The sequence below is a fragment of the Solanum verrucosum genome, unplaced genomic scaffold, assembly GCF_900185275.1.
Source record: "Solanum verrucosum unplaced genomic scaffold, falcon-dt-bn FXZP01000131.1, whole genome shotgun sequence".
Taxonomy (NCBI): Eukaryota; Viridiplantae; Streptophyta; class Magnoliopsida; order Solanales; family Solanaceae; genus Solanum; species Solanum verrucosum.
The window spans coordinates 1454686-1477611 of NW_026020352.1; positions in this window are offsets into that span (position 1 = coordinate 1454686).

Sequence of the window (22926 nt, forward strand, 5' to 3'; positions counted from 1 at the left end):
TTGCAAAAACACAAATCGTTTGTCAAAGAGAGTAAGTGTTTCTTTGAGGTGCAGATGATAGAGTACTTGGGCCATTTCATAACTAAGGAGTTTCTACCGATCCATAAAAGGTGAAAGTAGTCAAAAACTGGCCTATAGCAGCCACCCTCAAGTAGTTGAGAGGTTTTTTTTTGGTCTAGCTGGTTATTACAGAAGATTCATCCAAGGATTTGGGGTCATATCTAGGCCATTGACAGATCTATTGAAGAAAGACAGGTTTAAGTGGTCAGAAGAAGCAACCATGGCTTTCGAACAACTTAAGGATGCCCTAACAAAAGTTCATGTCTTAGCCTTACCAGATGCTACCAAGATATTTGTGGTGGAGACAGATGCAAGTGATTATGGTAATAGAGTTGTACTTATGTAGGAGGGTCATCCCATTGTCTTCATTAGTAAGTCTCTCTAACCTAAACATAGAGCATTATCTGTCTATGATAGAGAATAACTCACTATTGTTCAGGATATTAAAAAGTGGTCTCAGTATCTATTGGGTCAGAAGTTCACCATCAGAACTGATCAAAAGGCTTTGAAATTCCTGATGGAACAAACTATACACACTAACTCTATGTTATTGTGGTTGACAAAGTTGATGCCATTTGACTATATTATTGAATACAAGAAGGGTATAGAGAACAAGGTAGCAGATGCCTTGTCAAGAGTCACTGGTGCTGGGTTGTTAGCTTTGGTAATTTATAATACCAAATTTGATATCCTACAAGCTATTGTGGATAGTTCGGTGATGGACATTGAGCTTAAAACTTTAATAGAGCAGTTAAAGGTTGATCCAACAGTGTGTAAACAATTCGCTTGGCAACAAAACCAGTTTAAAAGGAAATGAAGACTAGTTGTTGGTAAGGTGCACGAGTTGAGGAAGCAGATCATGAATCTATGGAACTTTTCTCCTTAAGGAGGCCATTCTGGAGTGGAAGCTGCTTTGAAGAGGTTGCTCACACTTTTCTATTGGAAAGGCATTAGAACTGATGTGCAGGAGTTTGTTCGGAAGTGTGATACTTGTCAAAGGAACAAGTCTGACTTAGTAGCATATTCGGGTCTGTTAATGCCTCTTTCAATTCCTGATGTTGTATGGTCACAAATCAATATGGATTTTATTGATGTATTTCTCAAGTCAAATGGTTAGGAAGTGATCTTGGTCGTGGTGGACAGATTAATCAAGTTTGCTCATTTTATGCCTCTCAAACATCCTTATACTGCCAAATCTGTAGCTGAGGTATTCATGAATATTGTTGTAAGGCTACATGGACTACCTGATGCAATCACAAGTGATAGGGATGTTGTGTTCTTAAGTTCTTTTTGGCAGGACTTGTTTACTCTCCAACGAGTCCAACTAAATACTTCATCAGCCTACCATCCTGATTCTGATGGCCAGACTGAACTGTTGAACAGGTGCCTAGAGACCTACTTAAGGTGTTTCTGTAATGAGGATGCTACCAATTGGTTTTCTTATTTAGCAATGGCAGAGTATTTGTACAACACTTATTATCATTCTGCTATTCAGACCACTCCCTATGAGGCACTCTATGGCAGGCCACCCCGTTTACATTTACCTTACCTATCATGAGAGTCAAATTCAGTTGAGGTAGATAATACATTGCTTAACAGGGAATTGAAGCGACAACTACTTACGCACCATATGTTGAGGGCACAACTTAAGATGAAGCAGCATGCATATTTTCATAGAAGTGATAGGGTGTATTTCAAAATTACGCCATATAAGCAGATAACTATGTCAGCTCAACAATTTCACAAACTTGCTGCAAGGTATTATAGTCCATTTCAGGTGCTCAAAAGAGTCGGACCAGTGGCTAACACATTGCTATTCCCAGATTCAGTGAAAATTCATCCTACTATCCATGTATCACTATTGAAGAAATGCCATGAAGTTCCTGATCGCATTTCCTACCCTCTTGTACTTGATATTGCTAACCCTTATTATCCTGTGCCTAAGGCTGTTTTACAAAGAAGAATGGTGAAGAAGGGCAATAAAGTTGTAGCCCAAGTTCTAGTTAAATGGGAAGGATTGCTAGTGGATGATGCAACTTGGGAGTTTTACAATGCCTTGAAGGTCAAATTTCCTCAGTTTGATCCTTGAGGAAAATAATCTATTTGGGAAAGGGAGTATTGTTACACATATTTGGAGTAGGATGGATAACATGAATTCAGGGAATTAGTTGAGCCACATCAACAGTTAGTTAGTTACTACCGAGTTAGTTAAAGTTGTTAGAGTACTGTTACATTGTTACTGTTCCGTTGAACTAGTTAGTAGATATTTTCCTTTCAGCTAATTCAATTGTAAATCCTATATAGTATTGGATTGTAAAGGAGATTTTGTCATGAATATACAATACAAGTCATTTCTCTCTTAAAATCACCATTCTCCTTCTTCTCTTCTTCTCTATTTTTCCATTGTTCTTAACTGTTCTTCATTAGTTACTTCTCTCAATCCTCGAATCTTAGTTGATTCCTGCAATTGAGGTACCATAAAGCAACTGAAAGGCATCAAAATTACAAACTCCAAAGAACAAAAAGCAACCCCAAATTCAGTTCGAAAAAAGAAGCTCAAATACGAAAACATATATATACATCTGAAGATGCACAAAAAATAAATACCAAGAGACAGACAAAAGATGAAGGAGATACATACATATAAAGAGACAACCGGATCTCTGATGAAGGCGATGTAAAAGGGTTAATTGTATTAACCAATAGCACACTTGGAAGTTGGAAGAAACAAATAGCCTAAGTAGAATACTAAAATATTATGTATTTATTGTTACTACTAATTAAAATTTTCTCGAATAGTTTGTTGGTATTCTCTTACTAATTATTATGCACAGTTTCTGAAATTTTATAATGATGTCGTTATAATTAAAAATTATAGACAGTTAAATTTATAGCTATTTTCTATTTTGTTTAATTTATTTAATTAATTTCAATTTGAATTAACCATGTTTTAATTTTGGCTTTATAAGATTGTCTTCAATTCTTGAAAATGGTTTATTAAACATTTCAAATTCAAACTAAATAGATTATGAAATGATTAATTTTTTTTAAAAAACATAGTCTTAGCTTTGAATGTTTTTTAAAGATAATAATCACTGTAATATTGATTTTTATAGTTAAAAGTAATACAAAATATTATATAAGTAAAAATGATATTCTAATTGGCATATTCAATCAAGTGAAGTCTTAGGTTGTGTTTGGTTTGAAGGAAAAATGTTTTTTTGGAAAATATTTTCTTGGAAAACTAGTTGATTTCGATCTTATTTTCTCACGTTTGGTTAGTGAGTAAAAAAAAAATTGAAAAATATCTAGTGTTTTTTTGATGAATGAAAAATATTTTCCACAAAATATCCTTTATTTCTGGCTAATGAGTAGAAACTACTTTTTAGAAAAATAGTTTCTGACTCAGAAACCAACCCCGATAATCAATCCAGGACCCGACCATGACACTCGAACTAGGACACGACCCCAAAAGCCGATCCAAACTTTGATCTTGAAATCTGACCCAAGACCTAACCCCGACTTCTGACCAAAGATGCAACAATCGAATTGGGACCTGACCTCGATCCCAACACTCGAACCAAGATACGCCTCAACGACTATTCCAAAATTAGATCCCAACATTCAACCCGAGACCTAACCCTTGACTCCTGACCCTAACACCAACACCGACATTCGACCTCGATGATTAATCCAAAAGTTGATTCAGATTCTCGACTCCGAACCGAGCCTCGAGATCCGACCCAGTCCAAGACCCCAATTGGGACCCAACTTTCGAACTAAGACCTAAATCCCGAACCAAAACCTGGCCCCTATTCCTGAACTAGTACCTGACTCCTTACTCGGGACTTGATTTTCTACCCGAGACCTGAACATGACATTTAACACGAGACCCAACCCTGACTCCCTACAGTTGAACCTACATACGATCGATTAATCCAAAATCTTACACCGACACTCAATCCCCACTTTTGGACCAGAACCTGCCCCTGACCCCTGACACCTGACACCTGATACGAGACCTGACATTCAAATCGAGATTTGAAATTCTTTTGAAACATAATTTTTAATTTTTTTAAGAGGGTGGTAGGGGTGAAAAATGAGAATTTTTAATTTTGAAATATTTTAGAAAAATAATTTTTTTAGAATTTTAATTTTTTTTTGTGAGGGGGGGGGGCTTCAGGTTCGAGGATAGGGGCGTCGGGTAAGGGGTAGGGTAAAAAAGTTTGAAACTATATAAAAAGAAAATTTTAAATTTGGGTGGGGGGGGGGGGGAGGGGGGAGGGGTTGGCTTAAAAAAATGTAATTTGAGGTTCAAGGAGAGATTTGAAAAATGTATTATTTTTTAAAGGTATGTCATCTTCCTTAAATTAGAGGAAAATAAGTTGATTTGGAAAACATTTAAGCCAACAAAACACAGGAGAGAATTGAAAAATATTTTCCATTCATACTAATTACACCCTTAATTTTATTTTTAAAAACTTTTAGAATAATTTTGATAGTTTGTATAATAATTAACTCTATTGAAAATGTTTTCAAAACTATAATCCATAAAAGTGATTTAAACATTTATGTTGTTATGTAACGTACAATAATTTATATATATTTATTCATGTCTTACAAAATATTACAAGAAATATTATAATGTCAATTGAAAAAGAAAAATTAATTATTAAATTATAATTAATTATCATTCTATTGTGCCGCCCATGTACCATAAAAAGCTAGGTAAGGTCTACATACATATTGCCCTCCCTAGTTCTATCTTGTAAATCAAAGCCAAAACTCATATTTTAATGGATTCTTAGAATAGAGGAAGTACAATGGATTCTTGAAAGGAAAATCACTTTAATACAACTAAAACATTTTATCAAACATCTGGAGCTCATTTGTAAAATAAAATGTAGACTCCAACTACCATGACTATTAGCTTAATGCTTAATTTGCAACATATAAATACTTACTAGAACCTCATTTCTCTTTGCAACAAATAAACACTTACTAGAACCCCATTTCTCTTTTGCAACAAATAAACACTTACTAGAACCTCATTTCTCTTACCAACAAAACATAATTGTTAAAATATTTAACACAAAAGACCAATTCCATAAAAAAAAAATACAAAATACATATATATGTTTGGTGTTTCAACTTTTAATTGTACAAATGGATGCGTTACAATGAAGAAGCAATTAAGAAGTATAAAGCGGTCATTGTCAAATATAGGACTAAACTAGGTTGGAGTTGAATCCCACAAGGAATAATGCGAAGACGGTTATCTAACTATTAATTAATTACTTCCTTCAAAACAGACTGGGAAATATGAGAAGTTTTGGGTTTTGATTTGAAATCACTTTTCATCGAGCAACAATTGACAATATCACTTAATTTGGAATGAATTAAAGAGAATTAACTAGGATTGTGTTCACCAAGATTGTTTGACCATTTTTTTGGGTTAATTACAGAACGTCATCTTGTGTTGCTAGTATATCATATTATCAACTCATGTTATACTGAACTATATCTCAACCAAGTTAAATGTATATCACTTCTATTCTCTCGAACTAAAAGTGTTCACCATCATTTCGATAAATAGATTCTCAAGCTAAGTTGGTTAATCTTTCTACAACATTAACCATTAAACGAGTTCAGATCCTTGAATTAATATTATTAACTCTTTTCCCAAGTTTTAGTTGTTTTACTCAAACAAGCTAAACTTTATGTATGTACTAATTTTTGCAATTATCAGATGTCAATTAAGATGAAAGAGATAATAAGATATACAAGTACAACAGACGATTCATTCCGTAAAAATCCAAATGTTAGGTCAAGTCGTCATGGATTCCACAACCCTTGGTTGTAGACTTTAGTCACTCATACTTAATTAAAAATGGAATGTAATTACATTCATTCAACAAGTAATCCCTTACAAGAGTTGAAGACAATCAACACTTTGATTTCAAATAAGCCGATGAAACTCTTGTTCTAACTCAGTTCAAGAAGATATCATTTTTCGATGAAAATCGAGATAATAAAATAAAACCATACAAATAGTATTTATAGTTTCAAAAGATTTGAAATTTAAAATCTAAGTAGAAATCTTGAGGCTCGTCTGATGTTGCGTCTGATAACCCTTCACAAGCGTGACGGTCAGTCCTCTTGGCTGTCACAAAACTATAGAGAATTGTAAAATTCCTGTTGGCCTAACGTAAAATCTGACGACCCATCAAAGGTTTGATGGTCTGCCACGTTCTTCATCACAAAACTTCTGAGAGCCTGCAAATTTTTTGTAGGTGTGACGGTGCACCTGACGACCCATCATATGTCTAACAGTTCATTAATCCCGTCTTCAAAGTCCTCCTTCTGAGACTTAGCTCTATTTCTTTTTTTTTTCTCGTCTTGGCTGATTTCCCGACCAACATAGTAAAAATTATTAAAAGACATTGTTGTTACTTAAGAACACACAATTATTCCTAGTTAAAAACATCAAATGTGCTGTCAAATACCAACACACTACACTACCGGCTATGTAGGTGTTTAATTTTATGACAGTTTAAAATAGATATGGATTTCTAGTTAGCAGTAATAGCCTCAATCGAAATGGGATATAGGTGATAACGCTCAAACTGCTCTCAAAAATAAATTCGAAAAGTAAGCAGTCATTGGCAATAAAAATACCTAACTAAGAGTCGGGTGCATCATTTTATGATGCAGGTTGAATGAAATTAGTACATTGAATGTACAAGTATGTAATATGACTGAGTAGAATAATAGCCGAACTGATTACTAGATACAGATCAAGCATACAATGTATAATCAAGTAGTGAAAACTATTTGTATTTTTCAATAAGGTATGCAGTATAAGCATATAAATGTAGAAAACTTTACTTTGTTAGGATTTTCTCTAACCGACAACTAGCACTATCATCCTAACAATGATAGCCATCTTAGCCACATTGCTAGAGCCTCTCAATACCTTGTCAGGGTATGGAACACAACTTTAGCTCATGTATCCATCTAATAAGCCTTCTCAGAGGTAGTGAGGAGTCTCCTGAATGTCGGTACGATCCTATCCCACACTGGCTACATGGTTTATGAGGTTTTGAGTTATCTGAACTCTCACCCAGATTGGTTCTCAATACTACTCCCAAAAAATATAACTGTATTCTCATGTAAAACACTCACTGGATTTAGATAATTAGTCTGAATACCTTTTTAAGAGTTAACTGAATAGTACTGAATATGTCTGAAAACTCTTTATTTTTTCTGAAAATAGTACTCTCTTTTTCAATGTAAAAATAATATATTTGGTATCATTTAAGTTCCCTTGGAACACTTGAAATAACTTGTATTTAGGTTGTAATCATGAAAACTAAATGTGAAATCATATTATAATCTAAAATCATATTACGATGAAATCACTAATGAGTCGAGAAGTCAAACTGCATAAACATTAATGGAATATCAAGATGTCATATTACTTAAATATTGATGACATACCCGACTATCATACTAATCATGAATTGTAATTCTTTTCTGAATGTGAAAATAGTACTTTTGGAACTATTTGTATTCTCTTAAACTCTTCTTAGAAGATACTTTAAAATATTCATGAACTCACATTAAAATTCCAAAACCAATGTATGGAAATAAATGCACGAAGACTTTCAACAAAATATCATCAACTAGAGTTCATGTGAAATAAAAGCATGAACCACAACTCAATAATCTCAATGCATAAAATATCATAATTAAGAAATCAGAACTCGAAATAACAATACAATTTGAATTTAGAATTTAATGGATCTTTGAGTAGAATATTGTATTTAACTCTTACTGACTGGATTTAAATGTAGAGCATGAAAAAGAACTATTCCAATACTATAAATAGCCTTACATACTTGGAAGAACAAAATTCTTGACGAAATCGGGAGAATGCTTGAAAACCCTCCTTTCTTTTCTTGGATCCTTGCTCTAAGACTTGAAAGTGTTAATGACAGTAATAAGGTCAACTAATATTGTTTAAAACCTTATTTAGGTGTAGAAACTTGAAGTCTTAGGCTTTGAAGGGGTGGAAAAATATAGAATTAACCCTTTTGAAAAGCTGACAAAAACCTTTCACGAGGCCATCTATGGTTCATAGTTAATCTATAGACCTAGATCTCATCTGTGAAATTTATATTGAATTTTAAGGCTTAAAATTTTATGTTACATGTGTAAACTACTCACATACCCTGCAGACAACAACCGTAACAGTCATCAATCTGGTCTCCTACCGCACAAAATAGCAAGTCGTAGAAGTTTCTACGGATCGTAGATCGAATCCGTAGAATTTATTTTAGAATTTTAAGGCTCAGAAATGTCATGAGCCAGGGGTACCCCTAGATGTAACATGGTGTATAGAACCCCGAAGGACCCCATATAAGCCACTTAACTCTCATAACATAAGAAATAGTATAATAAGAGTAAAACAATAGTCCAAAGTCCAAAACATTGTATAAAGCAAAGCGGAAGTCTAAAACACTTGTCTCATTATAGCTATCTAATACAATAGAATAAAATTGGTCCTAGCCCATACATCATGTCCAAAAGAGAAAACACATGAAAGAAAGTGAAAAAATAAAACTCTGTCCTCGAAGCATGAGGACTCACCAAAGCTTGGAAATCTTGAACTCAACCCCTAACCACGAAACCCTGAAACCTGACTGTCGGACCCTACATTTGGGGAAATAAAGGCAAGAGTATGCGCTAGTACAAAAAAATGTAACAAGTATGATAGTCATGCATAAAACATTTAAATCATGCTAGAAGGGACATTTCATTTCATGACATGCTATTGACGAAGCTAAACATTATATAAGAGAGTTATAAAACATAAGTTATAAATCATGGTGAACGTAAGCTAACTTCATCTTAAAAACCTTTGAACTCATATGTGATACTTCTTGAAGTAACCTTAGTTCATTATTACTTGTGGGGAATTAGCCTTAACCGACATGTAAGACCATGTGAGATATTAACATGGAATCCGATGTCTACCCCATACCGAAAAGAGGTGTCCTACTTGCCAAGGTAAGACCATGAACTTCTACCTATTGTGGATCTACTACCTAATGTCTATCTAAGACAACATCCTATCGTGGCAAATAGTTATGGGATAAGGAGATTGCTACTAGAATCCCGACCTCTACTAATGGGTTAGCTTTCATCTCATGAGATTGCTTCTAGAAACCCAGCCTGTACTAATGGGGGAGCTTCCATCTCATCATCAATATCCACTAGGTGCTAAGCATAAATCCCATGGAATAGTCATTTCTTACTTGACTTCATTAATCATGGAAAAGTGACCTTGGACAACCAAACCAAGCTAGTTCATTAGGATAGCTCTTACTCTTTGATTCAATTAGGTGCAAAAGCCTTTCAACCTAAGAATCCTTTCTATGTGAGAAAATGATACGCTCTAATTACACCTCCCTAAAGAAGCATCAACGATCATTGTCAAATAAAGAATCCAACTTGTAGGTTGGAGTCGATCCCACGAGGAGTATGGTTTAGACTTAAACTTAACTCACAATTATCTCTTTTTAGTTAAACTATTTCCGAAAAAGTAAACAAGGTTTTTTTTGGAACTAGAGTAACAGATTGTTGATTTGAATCAATAAGTAACAAGTAAGCAAGATTAACAGTTTGAGAAATCAATATAAGATGGAAGCTAGGGTATATGTGTTCCCCACAAGCTTTTAATACATTAATCCTAATAATAGTAATCCTCTCCTAGTATATGACATGCAAGGCTGATAAGTTATGTATCCCTACGTAATTGGTAATCTTAGCCGAGACTTTCAGTCGCGACTTGGTAAATCTACATATATGTGCTTTACTAACCCTTACCTTCACCCCATATTAGTCATCATGTCAATTTAGTTGGATTTTCACCCTCACTTCGATTGATTAAAGTCAAACTATCAGATAGCAGCAAATCCTTAACTAAATCTTTGTTGTTTAATCTTTTTCTCATTCGTTACCCCCTTGGTAAGGCAAGTAGGAACAAAGAGAGTTCTAACGTTGGCCACCGTTAAAAAGGCTTCTAAACGAAAGGATTAACAATATATGCATAAACACTATTCAAGAATTACTTAGTTATTATGCATACATTGTTAATTGCTCATGGTTCCCACAATCCTAGTTATGGATTTAACTACTCATGCTTGATAGTTCACAATTCAAAATTAGGTTAAAATAATTCATGAACTTACAATGAGAGTAGCTGAAAACCGAAATCTTGAATTGAAATTCAAAGTTAAATTTGCATAAACCAACTTCCAGAAATTAAATTGCTAAGTGTTTGCAAAATAATTCCAAAAGACCAAAACTAAAACCTTACTATATGTCTAACTCCAAAAAACGGAAATTACAACTAATATTTATAGAAAACAAATCCCAACCTAAGTAGGAAACAAAATAAGGAAATAACTGCTCAGACGCGGTTTTGATCGACTCTTCGACCTACGGTCCGTGGTATCCCTCTGTAGTTCAACACTTAGGAAATATTTTAGGGCCTTCAGACGACATTTCCACCTACGGTCCATGGATTAGACTATGGTCCGTCCTGTCACTCCGTGGTTTGAGTACTGAAAATCAGCTTTCTGACCACGACCTACGATCGTCCACATATGGCCCATCAATAGACCTACGGTCCGTGGTTGGTTCCATCAATGGCTCCTTCTGCATTTTTCAGCTCTTTTATCTCTCAACCGCTTCCGAACCAATTTCCTGCAATGATTACATCAAAACCATCAATTCTAATAATAAAAGAGCCTAAGACTCACACAAACTCTAAAACAAATTTATCGATAGTACCGTAAACTCACGGTATATCAACACCCTAAACTTCAACTTGTTGTTTTTCCTCAAGTGACACTAACACTCTAAATGACACTTATGTAGAAGAAAACATACAAACTCAACCAATCATATGGCTTTCTAAATTTATTCCATCACCTAGTGCAAATCTTTTCATTTAGACTCAACAAGCTAACGCATGTGGATCAAAACTTAGACAGACCAATAGACATCACAACATACACCTTTCAACAATCACCAAGGTACCAACTCTCCAACAATGTAACTAGTGCCCTCACTTCAAAGAAATCCTCATTCACACAACAAATCTGATTTTTAAGTTCAAGGATTCATTCAATACTAATGCTCAGAAATGAGTTCAAATACAGTTAGTGCTCAACAACATAGGATTGCCCTCATTTTAACTGCACACACAACTCTTTTTATACCCTTTTCTTTTGGTTTCCTTTTTCATAACCACCCTCAACTTATGTATTTTGCATGAGTTGAGGTGCACAATATCCGATGTCAAACCAGGGCAAAGATTAAGGTAACTTTTTGAATTACCCACCCTCAACTTAGGCTTTTGGCATAAGTCAAGGTGCACATGTCCAAGGAGGAACCACGACCAACACAATCTTTTAGTGAAGGTGAGTTAGGTGTATTGAAAGAAGTGGTCTATATTAGGCTCAAACATTTGGATCAAAGGGAGCATTGATTTCTTTTGTTTGAATTATTTTAAGGTTAAGTGGACTCATTTGAACAAGGACCTATGATCATTTCCCAATTCCTAGCCTAGATTGTCTTAACAGGACCAACGAAGCAAGTTCTAGATTGGCACATCCAATATGAATATACAAAATTTACTCACACACACTTGGCACATTGTTTCATTACTAGATTATTGAATTACCCAGTTCAAGTTTTTAGCTTAAGTCATGCTATCATACTGGTTCCTTACAATGTCACATAGAGATCCAATACATTCAACTCATCAAACCTATAGATCTATCACATTTCAAAATTTTGGACAGGTATCAATTTCATACTCTTATGCCATCATGCTTTCATTCTTCTACTTATTTCTACACATACAATCCAAAACATGCTGGTTCAACATAAAAGTAAATCAGTCCCTTGGGGAAAAAGAACACAGGCAAGAAAACCCCAAGGGAGGATTAAGAGTTGGGTTACTTAGAATTCACCTTATCACTCACAATCCATTTACCCCACCCCAACAAAATATGGTGCAATTTACCTCAACGCACAGATAATAAAAAATAAAGCATAGGATAAAGCAAACATATGGCGCATATGCGCCGAAGACCCATCAAGAAATGGGTGGGTCCGGTTTCCCATAACCCGCTTGATCAACAGGAACATCATCAGTAGCACCCTCACCAACAATGGGAGCACCATCAGTAGTTCTCCTCGGACTAGATGGGCCAACATCAACCTCATGGGCCCACTGCTACCACATCTCCTTATCAATACCACTGCTGCCAGATCTCCTTATCAATAATAGACTTTCTCTAGGCCCCCTCAAACTACTATCGCTCTCTCTTTCATTCTCATCGGACCTCATCAGCATCAGAAGTGTGTTCTGAAGAGCTGTGGCACCCAGTAGCGCGGGAGGGGTCGGGTGATGGTACAGTATCTCCAAAAGGCACAGTCATCACAATCTCATCCACCACAACCTCAGGTGCATCCTCCTATGCTGTCTCAACGGAAGCTAGAAGGGAAGATACATCAATAGGGAGGCTAGCCAACTCAGAGTGGAAAGCGGTGACATCAATGGTAGGTGCAGGCCTCTCCAACACTCTCAGCTCGAATGCATCTAGGCGCTTATTGACTGCGTGAATCTTTGGATCAATCATTCGCTCCATTCTAGCCTCAGACTCCTCCACAACTCGCAGCATCCAGGGACTCATGTGTTGTAGTAGTGTAACAATATGGGTCTCCAACTTCTAGACTCGGGCCAAAGAGACTAGAGTGGGCCCTGAAGGGGGAGTGGCTCGGGATGAGCTAGAAACCTGATTGGTGGTAGTGGAAGGGGGAACCTGGGCTTTTGTGATAGTAGGAGCGGCAGAAGTATCAGCAATCTTTATCCGCTCTACATCATCGGCAAAGTCAACACCTAAAGGGGGTAGGCTAACCTGGGGATTTCTCCGCGGTGCAACAAGGTTGGCATTATCTTAAATGAGGCCGATGTCTACAGTCTTGGTCACCTCAAACAACCTGTCAGAATACCAAATAGGCACTGAAGCGTCCCATCAGAGATGGAATATCAGACACAGGAAGGGCATAGTAGTGGTGGTCTTGAAGGCCCTTTCATGAATCTCGACGACCAAAATTTGGGCAAAGTCAAGCTCATGTCCTGCCATAATAACTGCTATCATCACAGCCGAGTCCCAAGTAATAACATTGTCCGCCTGTGTAGGGGACAATCTAGTATGAACCACATACCAAAAGAACTTTACGGCGAAGCTCATGGTTGCCTTTATGATAGGCATTCTCATGTTCCTCACCCACTTAGTCTCTTCTATATCCTCAGCTATGTGATGGGCCATCTACCTCAGCAATGTCTCTCTCTGCTTGGCATCACTCTAAAATGCCCTACTCTGAACAATACCCATCTGGTAGTCGTATTCTGCTAATTGACAAAGTATGGGTTAGGCCATAAATAAAATGGTGAATGGTAGCCTCAAAGCAGTTTCATACTAGTGTGGCTTGAAGTGGAGACTGGCAAAGTGGCTTAGCCTTTTTAGGAATAACATTGCGGACGGTGGAGCGTATGAGGCATAGAACTCATGGGTCATCTTCTCGCTAAAGTTTCCCAAGCACCGAGCCATCCACTCAGATATGCGCCTCTTGAACAACTCCTCAATAGCGGGGACAATATGAAAGCTCCCTATCAATACCCGGTGCTCCTCAGTAATGATTCTAGCCATCTTTCTATGTTCATTAAGCACATTCCCATCATCATATATATGATACTGACCCTAAACACACCACCTATTTGGCTAGGTGGCATTGAGAATCGGCTCCACTCTGGGGTCCTGGGCATCCTCATGCTATCGGCCTCGAAAGAAGAGGTGGAAGAACTGCTAGCACTAGAGTCAGACTGTGACTCAAAGTCAGACTGCGACTCTGTTGTTGGTGTGGCCCACTTCTCATACTGGGGGCTAGTGACCTTGATCTCGTCACTAGAAGTAAGTAACTGTCGAGCGTGGTTCCTTGTAGTCCAGGGGGCAGTGGAACAGTCTTTGGTGGGCTTAGGTACTTACTCATCCTCATTGGAGTTCACGACCATACGGTGGTACGGGGCAACAGACTTAGACTTGCCCCTGCATATACTTGAGCTTATGATGAGTCTAAGATTTGGACTCATTTGGGGCTTTGTTTATATAGATTTAGTGTCCTCAAATGCTTAATTTGTGCCATAAATTGATGTTAAATCCTTGATTTTTCAGTTATATGGATTGAGGAGTAAAGCAAGGACACTAACAGGCAAAAATGAACAAAACAAACTGAAGAAGTAAAGAAAGGCGAGCCTGATGATCGCCAAGAGAACTTGGCGAATTGCCGAGTGGCTAATTTGACCGTCTAAAGTTCCAGTGTGCCAGCCCTAAGGGAAGAAACCAATTCGGCGATAGGACAGGGTTGTCGGCGTATCACCGAGTAGTTCCACAATGCAAAGAGTGATCTCCCAAAGTTACAGGACTTAAGGATGCTAAGAGCCAATGTAAGAAGGCGATAGAAAGAGAAAAGGGCGATTCATCGAACCACTTAGTGAACCCAACTTACCTCGCCTAATGTCCTTCGTGGCAAATTTTTGGCAACTATAAATTCAATTCAGAGATTTTGAAGGTGGGTTACTGATTTTCTTCGATTTTGAGAATTGTAAAAGTCTAATTACTCTTACCCAGTTGATAGCTAATCAATTTGGTAACCATTTTTACCTTTTTATGTTGGTTGGCTAAAACCCTAATTCTTGGGGTGTGATCATGGGATTATGGGTTGAATTAGTTTATGGATATTGTTAACTACTTGTTGAAATGCTATCTTGAAGTGGGTTTAATCACTAGTTGTGGTTTAATTTATGAATTGTAGTTGCAAATGCAGTTCTAACCTTATGTTCTTAGCTTGCTCAAGAGAGATTTTAGAACTAAGACTATTGATTAATGGTTTATAGGTATTGGGTTGAGCTGGGTTCATCTTGAGAGAGTGAATCCTAAACCCAATCCTACCCATCTAGCTCGAGAGAGTGGATGAATTAAGGTGTGGGTTGTTCTTCATTGCTATGCTTGTTGATGTTCGAAAGAAATCACCTAATTTGGGATAGTGGTTCGAGAGAAAACTATCTCCCTTATAGTCTAGCCTACCCACTAATTTTTAGTTGTTTACTAGTAGTTTCAATTACCCATATATCAAAATTTTCCTATAATCAATCACATCCCGAGAATTCCTCTCCTTATTGTTTTTTCAAAATTGTTTGTAACTGCATTGTAGTTGAGAACTGCAAACCAACACACCCCCATATGATATTCGTGTCACCCCTTTTAATTTGTTTCATGTTTTTTTCGATAATTTCTATTCCTATATCTAGTTAGATCATATTTGTACATCTTGATTGAATTTGAACATGTACCGCTCCATGTGGGTTCGACCCCAACTCATTTGTTGGATTATATATTGCTTAACGATCATTTGCACTTAGAATTGGATGAAGTGTATTTGATAAATGTTAAAACAATAGCGCCGCTACCAGGGAGTGGTGTTGTTTAAAATTCTTTTAGTGAAGTTGAATTGTGATTTTTTTAGTTATAGTTGAATCTACTTATTTTAGTTTTTGGTTTTGTGTTGCTTGTGTTAAACTGAGGAGGAGATGAGCATTAAAGGAAGTAATGGTAGCCAAGTGGGCCACCAAGATGATGTTGGAAACCTCAATGATGTAAAGGACCCTAATGTCAATGACCCAATTCCATTGGTAGGTGTTAGGGCAATTCGTCTACCTCAAATGGAAGGAAACATTGTTTTTCACTTCACTAGCACAATGCTTCAGCTCCTACAATTGAAAGGTTTTTTTGGGGGGCTGGCTCACGAGGATCCCTATGAGCATATTCGAAACTCCATGGACGTTTGTGGTCCATTCTCATTTAAGAGCATATCACAAGAATCAGTCAGTCTCATGTTGTTCCCATTTTATCTTATGGGCGAGCTAGTAAGTGGTTGGCTGAGTTGCCAAGAGATTCCATCACCTCTTGGGATGAGCTTACTACTGCATTCCAAGTGCGATTCTTTCCCCATCGAAGATGATGACTCTTAGGGATAGTATCCAAGGTTTCAAACACTTGGAAAGTGAGAAATCACAATTGTGTGTATTGTGTCGGATTACCCGTAATTGGTGTGAACTTGTGCCTAAAAGCTTAAATCGATCGATTCCCGTGTTTTGTGCGTTAAAATAAGTTATAAATTGTTAGGTTGCGGTAATTTTGTAATGAGTCTAGTTAGGTGAAGTCTAAGTAGCCCAGAGTTGTGCTAAATGACATAATTTGCCCGATGCTTGAGCATTTGACGTCATTCTTAAGGGCAAAAGTCGTCAAATGGCCAATTTTGGGCAAATCGAGTGAAGTTTGAGTACCCCAAGGGCATAGGTCATATGGGTCTACCTCTAATTGCATGATTTTTGTGTTTGATTTTGATTTTGGGGGCTGCGGGCTTGATTTTGGGAAATGGGGTTAAAAAACTAGCAATTTGTGCTGTTCGACGAGCTTCGTCGAGCTCGCCGAGTGGTTCGACTATTCGCCAAAGTTCCCCTTTAATCACCCTTAATTTCATTTTTTGGCTAAGTTGTTTTGTAACTTTCGGCGGGAAGCTTGAGCTCGTGGAGTTCACTCGGTGACTTGCTGTAAGGTTCTTTAGATCGCCTTTTCTGCGCCCCAACCCTTAAAATAGCGCTGTAATTTTTGGCGGGCTATTCCAAGCTCACCGATTGGTGTTGATGACCTGCATTGATTTTGAGAATTTTTTGAGTTGGTGCTTTTGGCGGGCCCGATATGGCTTGCCTAAGTGACTCGGTGACTGGTTCGATGAGTCTTTCTGCAACTTTAATTTTGCACTTTTCTTGAATTATTTCTAACACCTTTCGATGTGTTTTGCAGATATGGCTAGAAAAAATTTGGTTGATAGTGGCATGCCGCCAAGAAAAAGGCACGAGGGATTGTGATCAATGAGGGAGCAGCTGCTTCCAAAGCAAAGAGAAAAAAGTTACCTCTGACGGGAGGCAAGGGCAAGGGCAAGGCATCCGTAGCTGAGACACTGGAGCATAACTCCGGCAGTGAAGGAATTATTTGATTCTCAGGCTTCATTCTCTAAGCCTGAGGATGATCAGTTACTACATGCCCAAATTTGTTCCAAAGCTCGTCATGATCCGTCTTGTATTCCGGAGCTGACCCCTCCTGCTTCAGATTCAGTGCCAACTCCAGCACAGACGGTGGTTCTAGCACCACCAGTTCAGGGTCCTTCTCCCCCGTTACTCAATCGGTTAAAAAACTGAGGGATTGAGGACCGTCTTGGAAGAAAAAAGGTTGTCCACGGATGGTGTAGTGGACAAACATCCTACACTATGGGACACTATCCAGTTCCACAGGTTCGAGGTCTTCACCAGACCCCGTGGCTCATACATTCCTACATGGGACCAAGAGTTTTATGCTGCTTACAGTGACCTGGTACCCCAGGGGAAGAAGAAGGCCAGTACCTTCAGACGGGTGGAGTCTGTGATGGTCCGAGGGAGGACAGTGAGATGCGACAGCGATGATATTAATGTTGTGTTTGAGAGGGCTTCAGGCTTTGAGCATGAGTACCAGAGTATGCATAGACTTTGGATGACCTGAAGAGCTGGTGTTATACCTGGAAACAAGTAAGCTCACTAGAGAGTTCTAGAGCCTTGTATTGAGGTTTTAGGGTTTGATATGAGGGTTAGAATCGCAAAATGATTTCCCATACTTAGAAAGAGGGTTTTAGGGTTAGGGCGTTAAGGTACGACCCCCAAGGACCAACCAAAGGGTCCTTGAGGAGGACCCTAAAAACAACCCAAAAGCTATAAAAATATCAGCCTTCCCACAAAGAGGACCCACGAGCCGTGGATAGACCCACACCCCGTGGGTAGGGGTCATGGGTCAAGGCCTGACCTTCCCTGTAACTTTCAGTCCCAGACCCACACCCACGAGTGACCAGTTTGGTCCGTGGACCCATCCACGGTCCGTGGGTGTGGTCTCGTCGGTGGGGCAGATTTGTAGCAAAATTATTGTAAGTTAGGGGCTTGGGGGTTAAGTGAGGTCGGTTAATTAGGAATTAGACCGCCTATATAAGCCTAATAGACCCCTAAACTAAGTCATTAAAATCATTCTTCCAAGACCCCAAATTCTCTCCAAATAATTCTCTTTCTAGAATTCGAAAGAAGAAGAAGAAGAAGAAGAAGAAGAAGAAGAAGAAGAAGAAGAAGAAGAAGAAGAAGAAGAAAAGGAAGCTAGGGCAGATTTCTTCCATTGATGCAAGCTTGGTGAGGGCTTTGAATAAAGGTATGTTAGCTTATTCATCTACAGGTCCTTCCACCCATTGAGCCCCCTAGATTTTCCCCAATTGTGAAGTCAAAACCCAATTCTAGCTAGGGTTTCTTCCTACATTGTGGGTAGTGGTGAAGTATGATTCCAATCAAGTGGATAATACTTAATTATGATTTATTTAGCATTGAATTATGATATTATGATGAATTTTTGTGATTTCCATTGTTAACCCTAGTCTGATTTATGAATTTGATATTATGTGGGTTTATGCCATGAGAGGTGAAATTGAGGATTCATAGGTGATCTTCTAAAATTAATGTCATGTGTAGTAATTTTTCTAGATTAGGAACATATAGACATGAATTGAATTATATTATAGTTCATATGATTGATCATGACTAGTAAAAATGAAATTGAACCCTTATGATCAATTATGACTAGAATCACCTACTAATGAAGAATGTGATTAGAATGCTTTGAAATTTAGATAAAATGATGATAGTAAGAAGTAAAGCTTTGAGAGTAAGGCTTGTAGTCATAAATTTTAGGGCCTTGAGAGTAAGGCTTGTAGTCATAAATTTTAGGGCCTTGAGAGTAAAGCTAATAGAATGTGATCTTGTTGTGTAGGGTTGGAAGTCTATTCTCACTTACACACTTAGGCATGAATATGCTAGGAGATACAAAGTCTCTCACATGAAATAATTCTAGGTTGAAAAGTTAATCACCTAAAATGAATCAAAGCATTGTTAGACTAGAATAGCTTGAAGTTGTGATATATGATCCCTTCATGTATAGCTTGACTTGGTAAGACAAGAACAAGATTGGTAGCTTAGGATTGAGGATCCATACTCTCCTAAAGGGAGCTTGACTTAGCATTGTAAGATACATTTCATGGTAGCTTGAGTTAGGGATATTCGTGGTAGCATAGTATTGAGGATCTATACTCTACTAACGGTAGCTTGAACTAGCATTTTAGGATGCCTTCATGATAACATGACTTGGTTTGGCCTAGACCATTTCATGGTAGCTTAGGATTGAGGGATCATACTCTCATAAGGGTAGCATACGATTGAGGAATCCTACTCTCTTAAGGGTAGCTTACATTAGCATCTTAGTGTGATTGTAAGGGTAGCATGACTTAGTTGGTCTAAGACTATTTCATAGTATCTAGGATGGAGCACCTGTACCCTTTCTAGAATAGCTTGGACTTGCATGATAGTATGCCTTCCAAGCTAGTTAGTTTAGCATAACATAGTTATGTTATCAAGATGACTAGTTTGGTCTAGCCTATTAGGGTGCTATTCCTTGGTAGCCTTAAATTGAAAAATAGAATTCATTCATGTGTTGTGACTTGCCTTGTAATAAATAAAGAAGTACCTTAAATGCCTAATGGAAAATAGAAAAGAGGGACTAGTGATGAGTCCACAAATTGGACTCATTAAGGGATATATTTTAATAGAAATTGTGTCCTCAAATGCTTATTTTATCTAAATATCTGATGAAAACCCTTAAGTTTCAGGTATTTGAAGTTTGAAGCAAAGCATGGACACTACTTCGCAAAATGGAACAAAAAGGCTGAAATGAACGAAGAAAATGAAGGCCTGAGGATCGCCGAGTCCACTTGGCGAGTCGCCTAAGGGTCTTACTTCGCCTTTTGTTCCAGTGTGCTGCGCCCTGAAGGAAAGGATCAAGTCGGCAGAGAAATGGAGTAGTCGATGCATCGTCGTGAAGTTCTGCAAGGCAGTACCGTGTCACCAAATGACCTAGGGCACGACGATGCTGAAGGATGGTGCAAGACAGCGATGAACTACACCAAAAGGTGAATCGCCGAGTCGACCGGTGATTCTGACTAACGACGCCGAATTATTCGCTGCAGCACAAATCTGTGAAAGTTATAAATACTAGTTAGAGTTCTAATTTTAAGAGTGGAACAATTATTATAATTTTCATATAAAATAGTACTTTTTGATATTTTTGTTCTGAGTTTGAAAGGGTTTTGAAAACTTGAAGAAGAAGAGGGTTTCATCTCCAAAGATTTGGACTTGGGTCTTTTGGATTCTTCATTCTTGGCCTATAACAAGACTTAAATCTTCATACCCATTTGAATTCAAGCTCATTTAGGTATAAATTTCTATCTCTTGATGTGTGGCTAAAATCCCCAATTCTTGGGGTGTGATTTTGTGAATATGGGTTAGCTTAGCTGTTGGGTCTTGCTTGATGATAGTCTATTCATAGTTTAAATGTGATTTCATTTAGTGGTTTTGGATGAACTTAATGAGGTTGTAGTTGCAAATATAATCTCATCTATGTGTTTTCGGCTTGCTCGAAAATGAGGTCGTAAAACTAAGACCACTAAATTGATGGCCAATGCGAGTAGGTCGACATAAGGTTTAGCTCGAGAGAATGAACCCTAGTCCTATGTCCAGATACTCAGCTCGAGAGAGTGAGTGGGTTAAGGAGACTGTTGCTAGAGAGAGAGATTATCCGCTTTAAAGTTTATCCTAGTCACAAATACTCAATGAATTTACTATCAAAAGAATGTACCCAATGATTTACTCTAGCTCGTATTCCTATTACATCCCAAGAATCCCCTCCCATTTCTTAGAAATCTTTGTTAATTTTGCTGTTTTTACTTACTAGTGACAAAACCCCCTTTGTTAATTTACACTCTTGTGTCCCCCTTTAATTTACAATGTTTTTAATCGTTAATATTTTTAGCTACGACTAGTTAGAACTAAATTTTATTTTTCTATTAATTCTCAAAACCACTCTCTTGGGAACGATCCCAACCCTTGGTTGGGTTATTATATTATTGCACGATCGTAGACATTTGCATCGGAAGTTGTGTCCTTAATTATGCAAACATCAAAATGGCACCGCTGCCGGGGAGTGGTGTTATTTGGGAATTCTTAGTTAAGTAAAAATTTTGATTCTTCTTAGTTGTAGTTTACTCACTTAATCTTTAGTTTTGTTTTGTTAATTTGTTTGTATCCAAACAGAGGAAGTGAGCATGGCAAGCTATATTCGGGAGCCAATAGTGTTTCCTCCATTAGAGTTAATGATGTCTCGGGATCGTATCCTCACCTTTAAGCAATTGGAAGGTGAACGGATCCACAAGTCACGGGCAAGGTTTGATGAACTGATCCATCAATGCCCAAATCATGATATTCCCGATATAGCTCTCCTTGATTGTTCTACAGAAGTCTTGGCCCTGGAAACAAGAGGTTGGTCGACCAACTAATTCCGGAATGAATTGTGAAACATCCATATGTGATAGCAACTCAACTGCTTAATCAAATTGCTGAAACAAACCAAGAAGTAGAAAAGGACTTCATGTTGGCCACCCTAATGACTCAGATGGATGAGTTGGCCAAAAAGATGGTGAAGATCGAAGTCCAGTGTAAGAGGAAGGATAAATACATCCCTCCCTATCAGAGAAGAAGTCTCAAGGATAATGAGGTTAAACGCCTTGAGGGAATGCTCTCAATCATTCTCCATAAGGTGACTGAGCAAGATAGAGAGCTGAAAGGAATGAAGGAAGACATTGAAGGAATGAAGCGGATGATTTAGTCTCATTCCAGAGCTGTCCAGCTGCTCGAGAACCTCATGGGTTATGCGTCTCCCGATCTCCACCCGCAACAAAATAGGGGGTTTCCTACTGATACTACAGCTAACCCCAAAAATGGAGTTTGAGTGTTGACTTGCATCATCCCACGACGTTAACTAAGGCGCTGTTTGGGAGGCAACCCAAAACCCTTAAATGTTTGTAATTTGTTATTTTTGAAATAAAGGTGTTTTGATTTTGTAGGATTAGGCATGAAAAGTTTGTGAAAAGTATAGGATGAATTAAACAAGTCCAATTGGCGAATCGCCGACCAGATAGGCGAACCGCCAATCAGATAGGCGAATTCGACAAAGACCGCCCTTTGGATCCTAACTTTGACTGAAGATCCTATAAATCTCTACGAGGTAGATAAACACTCGGCGGATCACGGAGTAGCGAAGTGAAATCAACTAATGTCGCCGAATGGGTGAGATCTGGATGGTTTTTATAAAGCCATGGGTTTTGACTTTCAACCTTTTTCATATTCTCTCACTCTCGATTTTTGCAAAATCACACCTACTTAGTATTTTCAAAAATTTTGAATCTCATGAATATATTCGCTGATTTAGTAGTAGTTGGATCTGTACTATTATGTTGCCTAGCATCGCAGTCTTGACTTAATCTTTCTAAAAAGTTGGTTCTCCAAACCCTACATTTAACTGTGATAGTTATACTCTCATTGCAAGTAATTTTACCCTATGTTGTGCACTGTGCCTCTCTGATAAATTAAGACTATTCAAGTGCCTCTTTTGATTCGCAAATCTAATGATTTAGCATGAATGAAATTTTATGAGGTGCCCCTGCATACTGTTTAAGTTGGGCAAAGGCCGGGAAAACTATAAGCTTAATTGA